Source organism: Pyxicephalus adspersus, chromosome 1 (assembly GCF_032062135.1).
Source record: "Pyxicephalus adspersus chromosome 1, UCB_Pads_2.0, whole genome shotgun sequence".
NCBI classification, from domain to species: domain Eukaryota; kingdom Metazoa; phylum Chordata; class Amphibia; order Anura; family Pyxicephalidae; genus Pyxicephalus; species Pyxicephalus adspersus.
Genome location: NC_092858.1, coordinates 24,719,108 through 24,736,270, shown reverse-complemented (window position 1 = coordinate 24,736,270; position 17,163 = coordinate 24,719,108). Strand labels below are relative to the sequence as shown.

Genomic DNA, 17,163 nt, shown 5'->3' with positions numbered 1-17,163 from the left:
TGCCTCTGTGTACCACCAATTGGCTGGTCTGTTGTTATTATTTTAGGGTAGCCATGTTTCTCCTCCATAGATACAGTGCAGTAAGTGTAGCCACCCAAAGACTAGAAGTATGGTACTGACCAGGCTACCAGTTTCAAATAATGGAAAAATACAAAAAAGAAAACTAATGCAGCCATCACACATAAGGACCAGCAAGCTGCATTATATTACACTTTTTATTCTTGGGTTGGATACACCTAATATATAAGTTCACATTTCCAACATTTACCATCATTTGCTGTGCCTGCTTCATCATTTCAATTATAGTTCATCATCTTTCATTTTCTTTTCATGCCATCCTTCCTGCTTATTTTCTAAATCGAGACTATAACAATGATGTATTTTACATAAAAAGCCCAGTCTGGACATAGCAGGATAGCACAATGTCCCAATTAACCCAAAAAGGCAGCCATACAGGAGAGGAACACGCAGGAAACATTGTATTGCTCTTTATTGTGATCGGGATGTATGAATCAGAAAACTGACTAGGGAGTTATAACAGAATTACAGCTTTTATCTGAATAAATGGTTCTAGAATCTGTAACCAGAACATTAAATTCACTGAATTACTAGTTGTTATGCATTTATGAAAAATGCGATGCTGACAACAGATGTATTCCTACGTGTCTGAAAACAGCGATCTGTGCGAAACACTGTCTGTGGTTGCAGATAGAACAAACACATAACTAATGCTTGTTTTATGTACAACAAATTTATATGCTTCCTGGGTTATTATTTATGTCCCATTAATGACTCCTTTTCTTCCTACAAATTAATTTAATTGCAGAATAGGAACAGTCAGGCTTTAAATACTTCATGGAAAAAACAAATACTCATCAATTAGCTATAAATAAATGTTTTTATGTTAAATGATAGCAAATGTGTGCCCATTGGTAAAGTTAGAAAATTGGGCTGGAAGTGTATTGGAAGAAGATGAGTGTCAATGGGAGCATGCAATTCTTTTTCTGTGTAGAAGAGACAAAATATGTGTGGAGAAATTGGAATGGAGGATGTGACCACTATCCCACTACCAATGTATGGGGAAAAGGTGAAATAGATGTGTTACCCATCTATAACTGGAGGTTCCTGGATTAAATGAATCTTCCTTCATCTGTAACATAATATAAAACTAGTCTAATCTTACAAGAACAGAAACTAAGCATACAATAACACTATTCATCCAAAAAAAGATCAATTTTCCCAAGCAACCATGATGCCATTAAACTTTGTGTCAATAATCTATTAGGAAGTGCCAAAGCTTTGCCTGGCATTTGGCCATGACAGAAGAGCTTGGCAGCCGGCTGCAGGTACAAGAACTTATTACCATCAGCAATTTTTTTTTCCCCAAATGACAGGGTAATTTTAATTATGTTCAAGAGCTAGAAGCAAACTACATGTTTACCTAAAGGCACAATTACTACTTTTTGTGAATATTCTAAACAGCCTATGGCCCCTTTTTTACTTGCGGTGGAAAACTGCACAGTTGGATGCTCTCAGGCACTTGCTGCATGCCTGGGAGTGGCAAACCACACCACAGGTAATACGCATGCACCTGTTCGTGGCTGCAGTTGCAGCCGTAGTTCTTCCAACAGCAAATGTGTGACTTATTTTCTGGAGCCAGGTCACATTCCACCACAGCTGCATGCAGCCACATGTGCAAAATGGTTCTCAGCTGCTCCCATTCACTTTAATAGGAGCATTTAAGATTGTAGTCAGACTGCAATAGTAATAGTTTACATACACACAGCTGGATTAGAGAAGGGACACATAACACTTCCTCGGTCCTAGCCATAGCCATAGGTTTAACCTTTAGATACATTAACCATCTATGCATGCAATGTTGGACCTAATACCACTAAGGCCAATGCAAGCAGTCTTTAACCCCCCTAGCGTTCTAATTCTGTCATTTTTTGATGCAAAAAGTGATCCTATTTTTTTTGCGTAGAAATTTTTGTTTATATTGTGGGCCTGTAATTCTTAGGATTAACTCCCGGGTATAATTATTATATTTATTTATTATACCCCGAGTCACACTCGGGAACACCCCTTAGGGGGTTAATACCTCCAAGGCCAATGGTAATAAATAATATGTTAGTCTATACCCACACTATACTTTGTTACATTTAAATTGGGAAGGAACCCTTGTCAGACTTACCAGGCAGAGAAAGTTACAATATACCAGGGAGATTAACCCTCACTTCCTGTCCTGCGCAGAAGGGGCTTTCCTGAAATGTAAAACCAAAAATGTGCTGATCTTACGAATACTTAGTGAGATCACACTCTTTAATATTCATTTTCAGGATGTTGTGTCACCCGATCTGGCGCCTGCGCAGTGCAAGTTTGGGTGATGTCACAAGAAGATGGAAGAAGATGGAGACACCTGGAGTCCAATCCGAGCCAGGAAGAAGAATGGAGATGGGTTAGAGGGGGGCTCATTGGACCAAGATTGCAGAGGGATCAACCAGTGTCATTTTTTTTTTGACTGTTCTATTTTAAAGTGTACATATAAAGCAATTTTTCTTTTGGATGCAGTAGAGAAGGTTGGAACCTTTGTCCAGTTTTTTTACAATCAGTATCATAGCTGGGAGATTGACTGTCTTTATTTTTCACATTAAGTATGATCTTAGCTTGCTCACTCTTGGCTGGTGATACAAGTGGCTTGGAATCAAGTGGAGTTAGAAAACACAGTTGTGTCTGTATGACTGTTGGGTTGTGTCTGCTTGACTGTCGGTTTTGTTTTAAATAGCTTTTTTTTTTCCCTTTTTCCTTGCTGACCTCTAAGGGGGAGTGGTGAAGGTTAAACTTGATTCGCAAACTCACCTTTACTTTAAGTGGCTTGGAATCAGGTGGAGTTTAAAAACAAAAGGAGTTAAATCCTTATAGTAACCACAAAATGTAAGTAAACTTTTATAACTCCCTGTAAACAAACATTGTAACTGGGAAAATTAGTGGTAGCAAAGTGGGAAGTTTGGTTCAGTGCACAGTTTGCCATATGTATGCACCAATGGGGCAACAGCTCCTAGGTGAAACCCGCCGTGACAGATGTGAGCAAGTCGCCTTTCTGGTATCTGGTACTGGAGAGCTGGGGAAGCGCATTGCAACACTGAGATCAGTTGATCACCTTGAAAGGGGTCTCCTGCTGAGCAGGTAGTTAATGGGTTAAATGTGGACGGTGGAGAGGTAAATTAGGATGAGCATGTAGGGAGTTGGGTTAATGTAACTAGAGGGAGTAGTTGGGGCCCCCAGAAAAGGAAGGCCAGCCCTGTGTTTGAGAAACCCAACAAATTTGCAAAGTTATGTGAAGATGTGCAGGTCGCAGACCCAGTGGTGACAACGCTAGATGTTACTGCTACCCCTAACAGCCGAAACACAGGAAGGAAAAGACAATTGGTTGTTATAGGGGATTCTTTGATCAGGAGGACGAATAGATTAGTTTGTTGCCTGGATCCCTTAAACTGTTTGCTGTGGTTTGCTGTCTCCCTGGTGCCAGGGTTTGGCATGTGGTGGACCGAGTGGACAAACTACTGGTTGGGGCTGGACAGGACCCAGCTGTATTGGTCCATGTTTGACCTCCAAGGCAATATGCTCCAGAATATTGCCTGTGCCATGCGCAACACAGGAAAGGCAGAGGGATCTTAGAAAGCTAAACGCAAGTCCTGGTGCAAAAGGCAAGGGTTTGGGTTCATAGAGCACTGGGCTGACTTTATATTGGGTTACAACCTGTATGCCAGAGATGGTTTGCACCTAAATTAAAAGGGGTGTGCTATGCTAGGGGAAAGATTTAGGGGAATGGTGGAGGGGTATTTAAACTAGGACAGAGGGGAGTGGGACAGTTAAATAAGGTGGCAAAAAGGTTAGTCAGGGGTCAGACACTAGTGGAGGGTGGATTGGGGATAGTTGGGGGGAGGGTTATGGATAAATGTATGGAGCTTCCCATATTACACACAAACATTGGATTGTGCAGTACTAGTTGTACTGAAAAACAAAAGGATTTGGCAAACAATGCTGGTAAAAGCAGCAATGGTTTAAGGAGCCTGTTCACCAATGCTAGACGTCTAGCAAACAAGATAGGGAAGTTAGAAGCAATAATGAGTGAGGAGGATTATGACTTAGTTGGCATTGCTGAATCCAGGGAGGCCTGCAGCAAGGCACAAAGCATAGGGCCGGCATGACTGGGTGTTTGGGCAGCCCCCCCCCCCCCTTTTGCAGGTTCAGTATGGGTTAATGTGAGGGAGCAAAGTTAAGGGGTGGGATTAACTAGAGGTCTGGTCAGAAGTAGAGGGGAGGAGAATAGAAGGGTTTAAGTAAGAGGGTCCGTCAGAAGTGAGGGACAGTTTTTTCTGGGAAGGAAAATTAGAGGTAGGTCTACATCATGGAGTCTTGTCACGCCCTGATGGCACAACTTAGGGCTGCAGCAGCCTCTCGAGGTGAGGCCTGGTTGCAGGAGAGGGTGGCGGAAGCAATTGGGGGGGCTGCTAGTGGGCCCTAGGTAGCTAGGTTAGGGAGGCTGCTGCCTCGGAGGCATAGGCCTCTGGTGCGCCTGAGCCCAGAGCCCTTTACTAGAGCTCAGCGCCTCAGTGGGAGCCCCCAGAGGGACCCTCCTACCATGCAGGCTGGGCAACGCTTGGTCCAGGCCTGGCAGAGGGTAGGGAAGAATCCCCTTCGTCGGCGGAGCTCTGGTGAGGGGGCTGTGGCTGCCAGGGAGCGCAGCCCTCTCTTCCCAGCAGGTGAGGTCAGTAAGATTGCAGTAGAAGAAGATGCAGGGAGGAGCTGTGACGTGTTTCCAGGCATTCCTGGAAGTGACGCAGGGTCGGCTCCGTCTCCTGGAGTTCCCCGCTTAGAAGGGGAACTCTCGTCATCAGGAGCGGAAGACGCAGAGGATGCAGGCCAGGAGCCGGTGGCGGTTCGGGGCCCCAGGAGGTCGGCGGGATCTATGGTTGCGGATCTGCCAGGTAGGTGCTATGGGGGTCCGGGGGGGAGGGTGGATGGAGTATGGGAAGCAGCTGTATTCTTGTTGGGGTGGGGTACTACGGAGGGTGGGGGTCTCTGCTGGAGGGCGGGTGCAGGAGGTGTTAGAGGGGTTGCGGGAGGTGGTGCGGTCTTTACAGCAAGGGGGGGAGTGGTACCAAAGAGGTGGGTTCAGTATGTGGGAGGTAGGATGTGGGTGCGTAGGGGTTGCAAGGGGGGTCTGTGTGTTCAGTAGGGAGGGAAGGTGGGACTGCCGGGGGCCTGGATTAAACGGAGCGGGTGGCTGACGGTGTGGGAGATGTGGCTAGAGGAGATGTCTATGTCTGCTTCGAGGGACCCCTGGGAGCCCACCTGAAGTGCGCGAGCTCATTTTAAATAGGGAATAGTCAACGTTTTCTCCCTGTAACTTTTGAAGGGGTTTAACATAAATAGGCTGTTGGGGGAGGGGCGCAAGGAAAAGATCGAACAGCGCAGATACCGTTTAATTCCGCACACCTTTTTTATTGGTTGCAGACATTCAGTATTTTGGTGAGTGTTCTGGGGGAACAGCAACCTGGGCTGCGTGCAAGTTTGTTTTGCTACCTTGATACTATCAGGGAAGAGTACAAGCTTTATGGGGAAATGGCTTGGCTGCGGTATGATGAACAATTTCGTCAGCGCAAAGCAGTGCAGCTGTCCTTGAGATGGGACCATAAAGACATAGGTCTCTAGTTGCGGATTATGTCAAGAGGGGGGGGTTGTCGGACGGAAAGAAAAAAGTGCTTTGTTGGATGTATAATGAGGGTTCCTGCAAGTTCGGTGGAAACTGCTGTTGTCCGCCATGAATGTTCTGGGTGTGGAGGGAACCATGGGCTTGCAAGGTGTTTCAAACACGGAGCTGGAAAGGGGGGCGATGGTAGTGGAAAAGGGCAGGGTTCCGGTGACCATCGCAAGAATGCGCCCCTTCCTCAGTAGGTATCTCAATAGGGCGGCGGCAAAGAGGCTTGAAGGTGGTTTCTCGGAGGGGTTCCGCATTCCCTGCAGTTTGGCAGTGATCCCTGCAGAACCAAAGAATTTAAGGTAGGCATTGAATTACCCAGCGGTGGTTACCGAAAAATTGGCTAAGGAGGTGAGTTTGGGTAGGATGAGTGGGCCTTTTCGGGAACCGGCGCTGGAAGGTTTGGTGATTTCTCCATTGGGCCTGCTGCCCAAAAAGGAGCCGGGTAAGTTCAGGATGATACACCATTTATCGTTCCCGCCAGGGGCTTCGGTGAATGATGGTATCGATCCTGACCTATGCTCAGTGGCATACACATCTTTGGATGTTGCGATCAAGTGGGTGCGGCGCTATGGAAAAGGGGCGTTAATGGCCAAGGCGGACATTGAACCCGCCTTTCACTTGTTGCCGGGGCATCCGGCAGGCATTCGTTTTTTGGGTTGTAAGTGGCAGGGGGAGTATTTTGTGGACAGATGCTTGCCCATGGGATGTCTATCTCTTGCTCATTATTTGAGATGTTTAGCACGTTCCTGGAGTGGGTGGTTAGAACGGTAGCAGGTGTGGATTCAGTCATTCACTATTTGGATGACTTTTTGTTGATTGGGCCGGTGGGTAGTTCAGTTTGCAGGGTTTTGTTGGGGACATTGCAGCATGTGGCTGAGAGATTTGGAGTGGCGATAGCGGAGGACAAAACAGAGGGTCCAGGGTCTACCATTACCTTTTTTGGGGAAAGAATTGGATTCTCAAGCTATGGAAAGTAGGTTGCCTCAGGACAAAATGGTAGCACTGCAGGAGGAGGTTGTGTCCGCTTGTGGGCGCAGGAAAATGAGGCTGAGGGAGGTGTAGTTTTTGTTGGGTAAGTTAAATTTTGCATGTAGAGTGGTTAGGATGGGTAGAATTTTTTGCAGAAGGTTGGCGGCTGCCACGGAGGGGGTTCGGCTGCCAGGACATTTTGTGCACTTTTTTAAAAGACGTGAAGGCTGACTTGGCAGGTGTGGAAGGTTTTCCTGGAATCCTTCAATGGTAAGGCTATGTGGCTAGAAGGGCCAGTGTCGACTATGGATTTGGAGCTGTTTACCGATGCAGCAGGTTCTACGGGATTTGGAGAGTATTTCCAGGGTAGATGGTGTGTGGAGGCGTGGCCGCAGGAGTGGGTAGAGACAGAGTTGGTTAGGAACTTAGTGGTGTTGGAACTGTTTCCTATTGTGGTGTTCGTTGAATTGTGGGGAGAGGCACTGGCAGACAGGAAAGTGAGGTTTCATTGCGATAACCTGGGTGTAGTGCAGGCTATTAATAGACTGTCTGTTTCGTCAACACCAGCAGTGTGGCTGATGCGGCGTTTGGTGCTGAAATGTCTGCAGCATAATATTTATTTGTTTGCGAGTCATATTCCTGGGGTGAGCAATGTCATAGCTGATGCCTTATCTCGTTTCCAGTGGGACAGGTTTTGCATGTTGGCGCCGGAAGCAGAGCAGCATGGGGAGCCTTGTCCGGAGGTGTTGTGGAGGCTTGCACTGGATTGATTGGTAATATGATTCGGAGGTCGGGAAGTGAGCGGACTTCGGAGGCTTATGCTGAAGTTTGGTCAGAATGGGAGCAGTTATGCGCTTGAAGATGGTTTCTCGGAGGGATTCCGCATTCCCTGCAGTTTGGCAGTGATCCCCGCGGAACCAAAGAATTTAAGGTAGGCATTGAATTACCAAGCGGTGGTTTCTGAAAAATTGCCTAAGGAGGTGAGTTTGGGTAGGATGAGTGGGCCTTTTTGGGAACCGGCGCTGGTGACATGGACACCAGATGAGGGGAGTCTAATCATCCCAAAATCCAAAACCGATCAGTTGGGTAAAGGTTTTAGAGTGCGGCTTTTCAAGATGGAGGGGTCCCCTGTCTGCCCGGTCACGGTAGTGGGGGATTTTCTCAGGGGAAGGCCACGGGTGGGAGGGCCGGTGTTGATACATGGGGACGGGGCCTGCTTGTCCCGTTTTCAGTTTATAGTGATTTTTAGGAAATGTTTGGGGTTCATGGGGATAGACCCTGGGATTTACTCGTCTCACTCCTTTCGGGTTGGGGCAACCACAAAAGGAGCTAAAAGGGGATTGGGGGAAAAGATAATTCAACAGACTGGGCGTTGGGAATCGAGGCGTTTTCAGTTATATGTGCGGCCTCACATGCTGTGAGGATGAAGGGGGGAGGGGCCCCAATCTGGGGGGTAAGGTTGGTGGTTGTTTAATGGTTGTTTTATGTTATAGGTGCACGTCCATGTTTGGTTTGGATATTAGGACATTCCTTTTTATGGTGGGGCGCCAAGCAGACAGAAGTTCAGCCAGAAGGACGGCAGTTGGGGTTCTCCAGAGAAGTGGCTACGGTGCGATGGCTGGGAATTCCCGGGATATTGTGGAGTAGAGTGGTGCCGGACATCAGGAGATTCACTACGTGGGACCGCCCACCAGATGTGGTAGTCTTACATGCCAAGGGTAATGATTTGTGCCGCAGGTCCATGCGGGAGCTAACTAGGAATATTAGGCTTGATTATCTCAGGTTACATGTGGAGTTCCCAGTGCTAGTTTTTGTATGGTCAGATATGGTGGCCAGGACCGCATGGCAGGGGGCGCGCTCAGTGGACAAGGTAAATGGATAGAGAACTGGCTTAAAGATCACATCCAGAGAGTTGTAATTAATGATTTATACTTTGAATGGTCTAAGGTTATTAGTAGTGTACTCCAGGGTTCAGTGTTGAGACCTTTACTGTTTAACATATTTATAAATGATATAGCGTTTGGGAATAAAAACCACATCTGGAATATGCAGTCCAATTTTGGGCACCGGTTCACAAAAAGGACATTGTTGAATTGGAGAGAGTGCAGAGAAGGGCAACTAAACTAATAAAAGGAATGGAGGAGAGATTAGCTGAACTGAATCTATTCTCCCTTGAGAAGAGACATATAAGGGGGGATATGATCACCCTGTATAGATATATAAAGGGTCCATATAGAGAACTCTCTTCCCCATTATTCACTTTGAGATCATTACAAAGAACAAGAGGGCTCTGGATAAGGAAGGGATTCTTCACTGTAAGGTCTGTGAAAATGTGGAATCAGCTCCCTCAGGAAGTAATTTCAGCAAATACTATAGATTGTTTTAAGAAAAATCTGGATGTTTTTCCAGAAGCACAAAAAATACCGGCATATTAAGGCTTTAAAGTAAAAATAACAGTGACTGTTAATCCAGGGAACATCCGATTGCCTCATGGAATCCGGAAGGAAGTTTTTTCTCCTGTTGAAGTAAATTTTACCAGGGTTTTTCCTTCCTCTGGACCAACTATGTCTTTTAGGGTTTTATATCTGGGATATGATTATTTCCCTAGCGGTTGAACTTGATGGATCTGTGTCTTTTTTCAACATAACTAACTACAGTATGTAACTATGTAACTATGATCACTGAGACTGAGGGAAAATGCACAATTACGGGGTTGTCAGAAGAACAAGAAACAGGGGAAATCCTCTAATAAGGACACCAGTTTTGGTCACAGCTAAGAGTAGATTTACTTTACTAGATATTTCCTCTTACTTTCTGTGTTATCTGTAGGACAGGAACTGAAGGAAAATAGGTAACAAAAAAACTGGATCAGTCTACATACCACTGAGGTTTTAAACCAGTAAAATGAGGATCATCAAAAACTTACTTGGTTTACAGTGAATTGTTTACTGGTAATGTTATTTATGTACAATTGTCACTATACAACAATAACTCTGCAGCTGGCAGTATTTATGCAATTGTGTGCCTGGCTTATTCAATGCCTGACAGCCTATTAATCATGACAGTGTGTTTGTGTATACAGTATGTGTATATTGTAGTACTGCTGTGCTGTAATTAAGGGGTGGAGGTAACATAAGTAATTGGATTTGCTTTGCACTGGGTCCTATGTACTTCTGACCCCTACACTTAGTATGCTACAAACATCTTAACCCCACATCTGACCACCACACTCAGTTTGCTACATTTATCTGACCCCTGCATCAGTGTATTTCATACACCTGCCCTCTGTATCTAGTTAATGACCCAATGCACTCGGTTTGCTATATATACTCTCTGTGTGGTGCATATATCTGACCCCTGCACCCAGTGTGTTACATATAATACCTGGCCTCTGCATACAGTAGGTGACCCCATTTACTCAGTATACTACTTACATTTGACCCCCACACTCATTACTACATGCTACATACATCTAACCTCCACACTCAGTATGCTACATACAGTACATCTGGCCCCTGCACTCAGTGTGTTACATACATCTGACTCCTAGAATCAGTGTGTTACATACACCTGGCCTCTGCATTCAGTAGGTGACCCCATTCACTTGGTATGCTACGTACACCTGACCCCCACATTCAGTATGCTACGTACATCTAACCTCCACACTCAATATGCTACATAAATCTGACCCCCACACTCTGTATGCTACATACATCTGACCCCTGCACTCAGTATGCTATAAACATCTGACCCCCACACTCCGTATGCTATATACATCTGACCCTCACACTCAGTATGCTACATACACTTATATCTTATAAGTCTCTGTAGCTGACCCCTTTGTGTAGTACGTAACTGTTGGAGTGCACAACATGAATTATATAAAATCAGAACTTATGCATTTTCTATTTCAAATGATGGGTTCAATATGACTGTTGGTGAGCCTTAATGGGGGTTGCCTTTGAAATGTCAATGTGGACAACTCTAGCGGGATGACTCCAGTTGGGGTTTGGATCCAAAGGAACTGGAAGGAAGGATAACACATCCTTGAACAGGAAGATCACACCATAACAGGTGTGTGGTATGGGGTTTGTGCATGGAAGCATCTACTTCAAAGACTTCTCCAATCATCCTGCCTGGTGTATAAACCTAAATGCTATCTGATGACCCCAAAAGGAGCCAGAGGACTTGCCCCCAATGCAACAGTGACACCTATTGGAGAATATCAGCTGGCACTTGTGTGCAGTGTATTTCCGGAAGTGGGAGGACACCAAGTAAGCTTTGGATGCAATGGATGTGGCTGGATGTGGCCAGGGGTCTCGGAGATGTAAAGGAAGGGACAACAGCCACAAATCGCTCCCTTATCCTCTTATATACATCCTATGCCTCTTTTCCCAAATCTCTTATATACATCCTATGCCTCTTTTCCCAAATCTCTTATCCTCCTATATACATCCTATGACTCTTAGACCTCTCTTTCTCTTACTTACTCTCTTTTTTTCTTGAGCTAAGGTGCAGGGTACAGAGGTCGGACTCGCATAACGTATCATTTTACTTTGTCTATGTGAATATTATTTAGCTTAATTGGAATAATTGTTGATTACTTGTTAATTCTTTTCTCTGGTAATAAATATCTTGTTATTTAAGATCTGTGTGATTATTAAGCTAATACAGACTTAGTAAAGATACTGTTTTTCAAGAAAAGGGATAAAGGAAACAGGAATTTTCAGTAACATACACCTAACTGAATTAAGCCCGCAATTTGGCCATGTCCACAATTCACCATGGCGTACTACTTGCCACATCACTGCACATGTTCGTTTTGTGCTACATTTCCTAAATCATCCATTACTTCTCATACCATCACAGGACCAAATCTAATTTATAAAAAGGATCCTATTTTCCAAGAGGTAAGTGTTCTTTCTCCCCCCGCAAGCTTCCCCTTTTATTATCATAGGCTTACAGTTTTCCTTTTTAATAAGCTTCTCAAAATATACCAAAACTAATATTTCAACAACACAGAGAAATTAGCATTTCAATAAATTCAGTACATAAAGTGGTATACATAAATACTTTGTTTTTCCGAATGCCAAAATTTTATAGTTCAGTTGAGGAAAAACAGTACGGAAATTTATGACCAGTTTTTAAAGTTTTGAAATAGCTCGAAAAAAAGTGAAGTTATCTGAGAGGCTTTAAGTTTGCTTCACAGAACAGAATTAGGATGCATTATTGCCATAAAAGAATGGTACTTTAGAATCTGTGTTACTTACACATCCAACTGCCTGTCTAATACACACAGAACAACCTCTTATCAATCAATCTCTGTAGTGGGAGTTTAGGATACTTCAACTGTCACTTTTCCTAAGAAAAAAAATAAATATACAACAAGTTTAGAATTTGTTTTGTTAAAAGACATTTTGAAAGATTCTGATTTTTTTAAAGCGTATGAATACATGCTGTAAATAGGAGAACACAACATGGAATATCCGACTATAAGAATAAAAAAAAATGTTTTATTACAAGCAGTAATAATCTTGAAAATACAGTTCTATTATTTCATTGTTTCATTCTGTGTTATAATTGTCATTGTTTGCTGCAAACAGTGCAATTACATTGGTCAACAAACATTTTCTTGCCAAACAGATTAGAAGTCATTTTAGGTTACATTTAATGCACAGATTCCAAATATGATATTGGTTTTGCTGGATTGGCTCTAGTTTTTGAAATAATGACCTCAATATTAACCTTATAGAAAACCAATGAAACATGAAAATTAAGCAAAACTAAACTAGAAATGCCTACCTATACAAAATTAAATTTTTTAAATACTTAATGTCAATATAATCTATATTCAGTATATTTACAGAACTAATCACAAATAAGTCATTTGTGTGATTTCCTTTTATGCTGATGATCAGGACAATCACGTTGAAGGCTCCAGCAGTAGTCTGCCATCATGTGTCTATCCCATCTGCCCTGATACCTCTCTTCCATCACCTTTCTTCCATCTTGATGGAATCTCTCTCCTTGTTCCTCACTGAAATCGCCAAGGTTTTCTGGAAATTTTTGCAAATGGCTATGAAGATAGTGTACTTTTATGCTCATAGTAGCACCCAAATTTTTAAAGTTTAAGAGCAAGTTTTGTACCAGTTCTTCATATTTTGTGATTTATGGTTACCCAAGAAGTTCTTGACAACCATGACATAGCTGTGCCAGGCAGAAGCTTCAGTATTAGTCATGTAACTGTGAAATTTAAATCATTTATCAGTTTACAAATCTGCGGTCCATCAAAGATTCTTGCTGTAAATATTTTCAGTACTCAATCCAGGGAAGAATCTACAAATGTATTTGACGCAATCATCGTCCTTGTTCAGAGCTCTAACAAATTGCTTCATTAATCCCAACTTTATGTGTAGTGGAGAGAGAATGATTTTTTATTTGTCAATCATTGGTTCGTTAACGATGTTCGCTGCACCTTTTTTCATGTTTTCCCTTGGAGGCCATGGCACTTTCCGTCGACAGGCACATGCACTGACATCATCAGAAATCGCCGAGGGACACGTACACAAACGTCGGGTGTTCTAATTCTTTACGTACTTCATGCAAAAAGGAAAAAAAAAATTTTTTGCATTGAAATTTATTTTAGATTGTAGGATATAATTCATAGGCATGACTCACCGAAATATGTGCAAAATTTAATAAATTTAATAATAAACATTAAAAAAAATTTTTTATAAAAAAAATTATAAAAAAAAATCTTAAAAAAAAAAAGAAAGTATAATGCAATGTAAATGTACAGTCGCTTATTTAATATATATATTACAATTATAAATATATATTATATAAAGATTTCTATGTATTGGACTGCTTTTTTGTATTGAGTTCAATACAAAGTGATTTGAATTTCCTGCCCCGCCTCCCGCCCGCACCGACGCTTGCAGCGACGTCACCGGGAAACCAATGTTGTATGACAATCGGATTGCACTGTAACGCTTGTTTATATTTTTAGCTACCCCGCACCTGGTTCGGGGTAAACAATAGTAGCAAGTTTTCTTACCCCGAACCAGGTGCGGGCTTACCGCCCAGGTGGTTAGGCAGATTAACAGATTAAGCAGAATAAAAGGAGTTACAAACAAACAATATACATCTGTTTTATTTTCTATAGTATTCTCAACCTTCAAAGTGAAGAATGAGGAGGACTAAATTTGCCATTTGTTTGGTAAAATTATAAATTCAATAATATGTTTAAAAATTGTGTTGAATGATCAATGGCCCAAATAGTGAAATCTGGCAATATTCATAGCAAAATGAGAGTTGATAAATGTGTCAGTTCAGAAAATGTGATTATCACCATCAATACAGTGTCATTTATCCTATTTTATATGTAATATATGTACCCCTAGGTTAATTATCCAACCCTATCCTGGCAGCACCGTGGCTTAGAGTTTAGCACTCTGGATTTTGCAGGTCCCAGTTTTGAATCTAGGCCAGGACACTATCTGCATGGAGTTTGCAAGTTCTCTCTATTTGCATAGATTTCCTCCGAGTACTTTTTTTTTCCAAAAACAGATTAAGTGGCTCCCCCCCCCCAATTGACCTTGCACAGTGTTAATGACGTATGACTATGGTAGGGACATTAGATTGTGAGCTTCACAGTCTGAGATCAAGGACTAGACTTTTTCTGCTAAATGTGCCCATACTATCATGGAAATGCATGACATTTTCTGAATAGAAAGATACCTACCTACATTACTTACCATTATCCCAGGGACATCAACTGCCAGCATAGCTGTACTATGGAGCATCGCAGATTTCATGGGAGGCAGGGATATGTGAAAGCCAACTAACTTTACTGCAAGTAAAGAAAAAATATCTGTTGATTTTATGTATGAAATATTGTGTATTGTGCACCTTCTTGAACTAAAATCTCAGACGTTGTTATCTTTCTTCTTTCTCAGCCTGATTTACAGCTCCCCAAGATTGGAGAAGATAGACTATCATGGGAGAACATGTGTGATCCAGCAAACCTGGAATGGATTTAGTCCACGATTAAAAAATTTTAACCAATAATGGCAAATGATTTTTAAGAAATCCATTCAAAGTCTGCAGGATCACCCAGGTTCTCCCATTATAATCTATCTTCTCCAGTCTTGGAGAGCTTTATTAAATCAGGTCAACTAAAAGGCAACATCTCTCTATATAATGAAGATAAGGAGAGAGGGAGATGTTTATCATCCAAGAGTGGAATCCTGGCTTCTACATAAATACTTTGCAATGATAAAGAGTTGTTACTCTAGGACAGAATGTGTGTTATTGGCAGAATCACTAGGTGAAAATAAAGTTAGAAAAGTCGTAATCAAAACTAATGCAGCCATCATATCTAAGGGCTAGTAAACTGCAATATTTAACATTTTTGTTATGGGTTTACAGAAATTTTAGGCACACAGTGATTCAAATGTATTCCACATTTATTTTAAATTACTATTCCAAACACATTTTCTATATTTTATCTTCCAGCAGAAATATACAAGCAGCAAAACAAGTTATAAATAAAATATTTCCAATGCTGCTAAAAGTTAAAAATATAAAACATTTAAACATAATAAAATATTTACAAAATCATGATAAATCTTTTAACTGGGACTGACACTTATCAGATCAATTGATTATGGTGGCTTTTATAAAACCCAAAGGTAGAAAACAGCCCTTTGTCTATGTTTACACTCCTCAATAGAAAGAATAAAAATCACAATTACTGCGTACGTATTATTGTATTACTGTATTCAATGGCAGCATTGTTTATGCCTATATTAGCATGATGAAAAATTAAAATTAAAAAATGGTCACATTTACAGAAAACAAATAAAGCTAATCTCAAAAATTAAATACTATTTTTTTCATTAACTTCACAAAGTGAGCCTGATTTTATGAAAGCACTCCTAGGCTATAGAGGATACATTTTCATCAATAAATCTGAGTGATCCAGCAAACCTGGACTGCTAAGGAATAGCAAATGACTTTTAAGAAATCCATTTCAGGTTAGCTGGATCATTCAGGTTCACTGATGAAAGTGTATCCTCTCCAGCCTTGGAAAGCTTTAATAAATCAAGCCCAATGGGTCTGATTTATGAAAGTGCTCCAAGGCTGGAGAGGATAGGATATCATAGGTAAACCTGGGTGATCCAGCAAACCTGGAATTAATTTCTTGCTGTTATTTGGTAAAGGTTTTCAATACTGGAGCAGATCCATTTTGGGTTTCCTGGATCACCCAGCTTCCCCCATGATAGTCTATATTCTCCAGTCTTGGAGAGCATGATTTAATCATATCCTATGTGCATTTAAAATAAGATAGAGCCCACCTCCTTTCCTTCCTGATGGACATACAGCATCATCTAACTTCTTATTCCCCAGCCCTTTTGTCCCTGTCCTGTTTCTCATATTTATTGAGTTTCAGTTCTTTTTAAATCATGGATTAGATACTCACATTACATTACTCACGTTATGTAGGTGTTACATAGGGTCTTTTGCAGGATGCAGGGTGCTGTGAAGTTTTCTGGAAGCTATCCACAGCACCCTGTTGGCCCCTCCCACCAAACATGCCAATACACAGATAATGCTATCACTAGGTCTATAATAATGTATGGTATTCCATTGAATAAAACCAGAAAGGCTTTATTTAAAAATATAATTGAAATATGGATAAGGGGAAGTGTAGGAACTAAGGCAAAAAAATAGCAGATTAAACAGCTTTCATTATTCCCCCTCCAGTGCTGTTTTTTGCCTCTTGATACATTACCCGTGCTATCCATGTTCCTTGCCCATGGATTGCTGAAGATCTGCCTGCTCCTGCTGGTCCTCACTGGTCTTTCTTCTGACTTACTTCTCTTCTGGATCCTGACAGGACCCCACCACTGCACAGCCAATAGAAAGGAGGCAGAATTCAGCTTAAAGTCTTTGTGCCACAATTATTTTAGCAAAAACATATTCTAAAATGTGCTATGAGCAGCCAGGAACTCTGTACACGGTCTGAGGTCAGTAACGGGTGACGGGCAAAGCTGCAAATAGCAAGACGGAGGCTGAAGATAAGTAACAGGTATGCAGGTTCACATCCAAGGTAAACATTCAATGCAAGAGGTTGTGGAACATACAAGGTTAGCAAAGAAAAACAGAGGAACAAGTTAGGAATTTGAGAAGCGAAACAGAAGACCTTGTACATAGCAAAATGTTGTGATCAGAATAGGATGTCATTTCAAACAACACAAGATAAGTTGATGGGGAACTGGATACAAGAAGTATTGTGGGTGGGTGTGTGAAGTATGTAGCTTGATTCATCCCACTGCCAACAGTGAATAACACTTCCTTTATTCACACTTTCTTCTCAATGTACCCCAGGTCCTATTATGTAGTAAACATAGGAAAGCATAGAT

General features: G+C 42.0%; 1 long non-coding RNA gene across 1 annotated transcript; it reads right to left on the bottom strand.

Annotated features, from left to right (window-relative positions):
- Nucleotides 1-12,268: 12,268 nt before the first annotated feature.
- On the bottom strand, nt 12,269-16,954 carry LOC140344096 (uncharacterized). The gene is made up of 3 exons (XR_011923495.1): nt 16,533-16,954; nt 14,494-14,588; nt 12,269-13,332 (listed from the first exon to the last, which is right to left on the bottom strand). It is a non-coding gene; the product is annotated as an uncharacterized lncRNA (long non-coding RNA).
- Between the last annotated feature and the right edge of the window lie 209 nt (nt 16,955-17,163).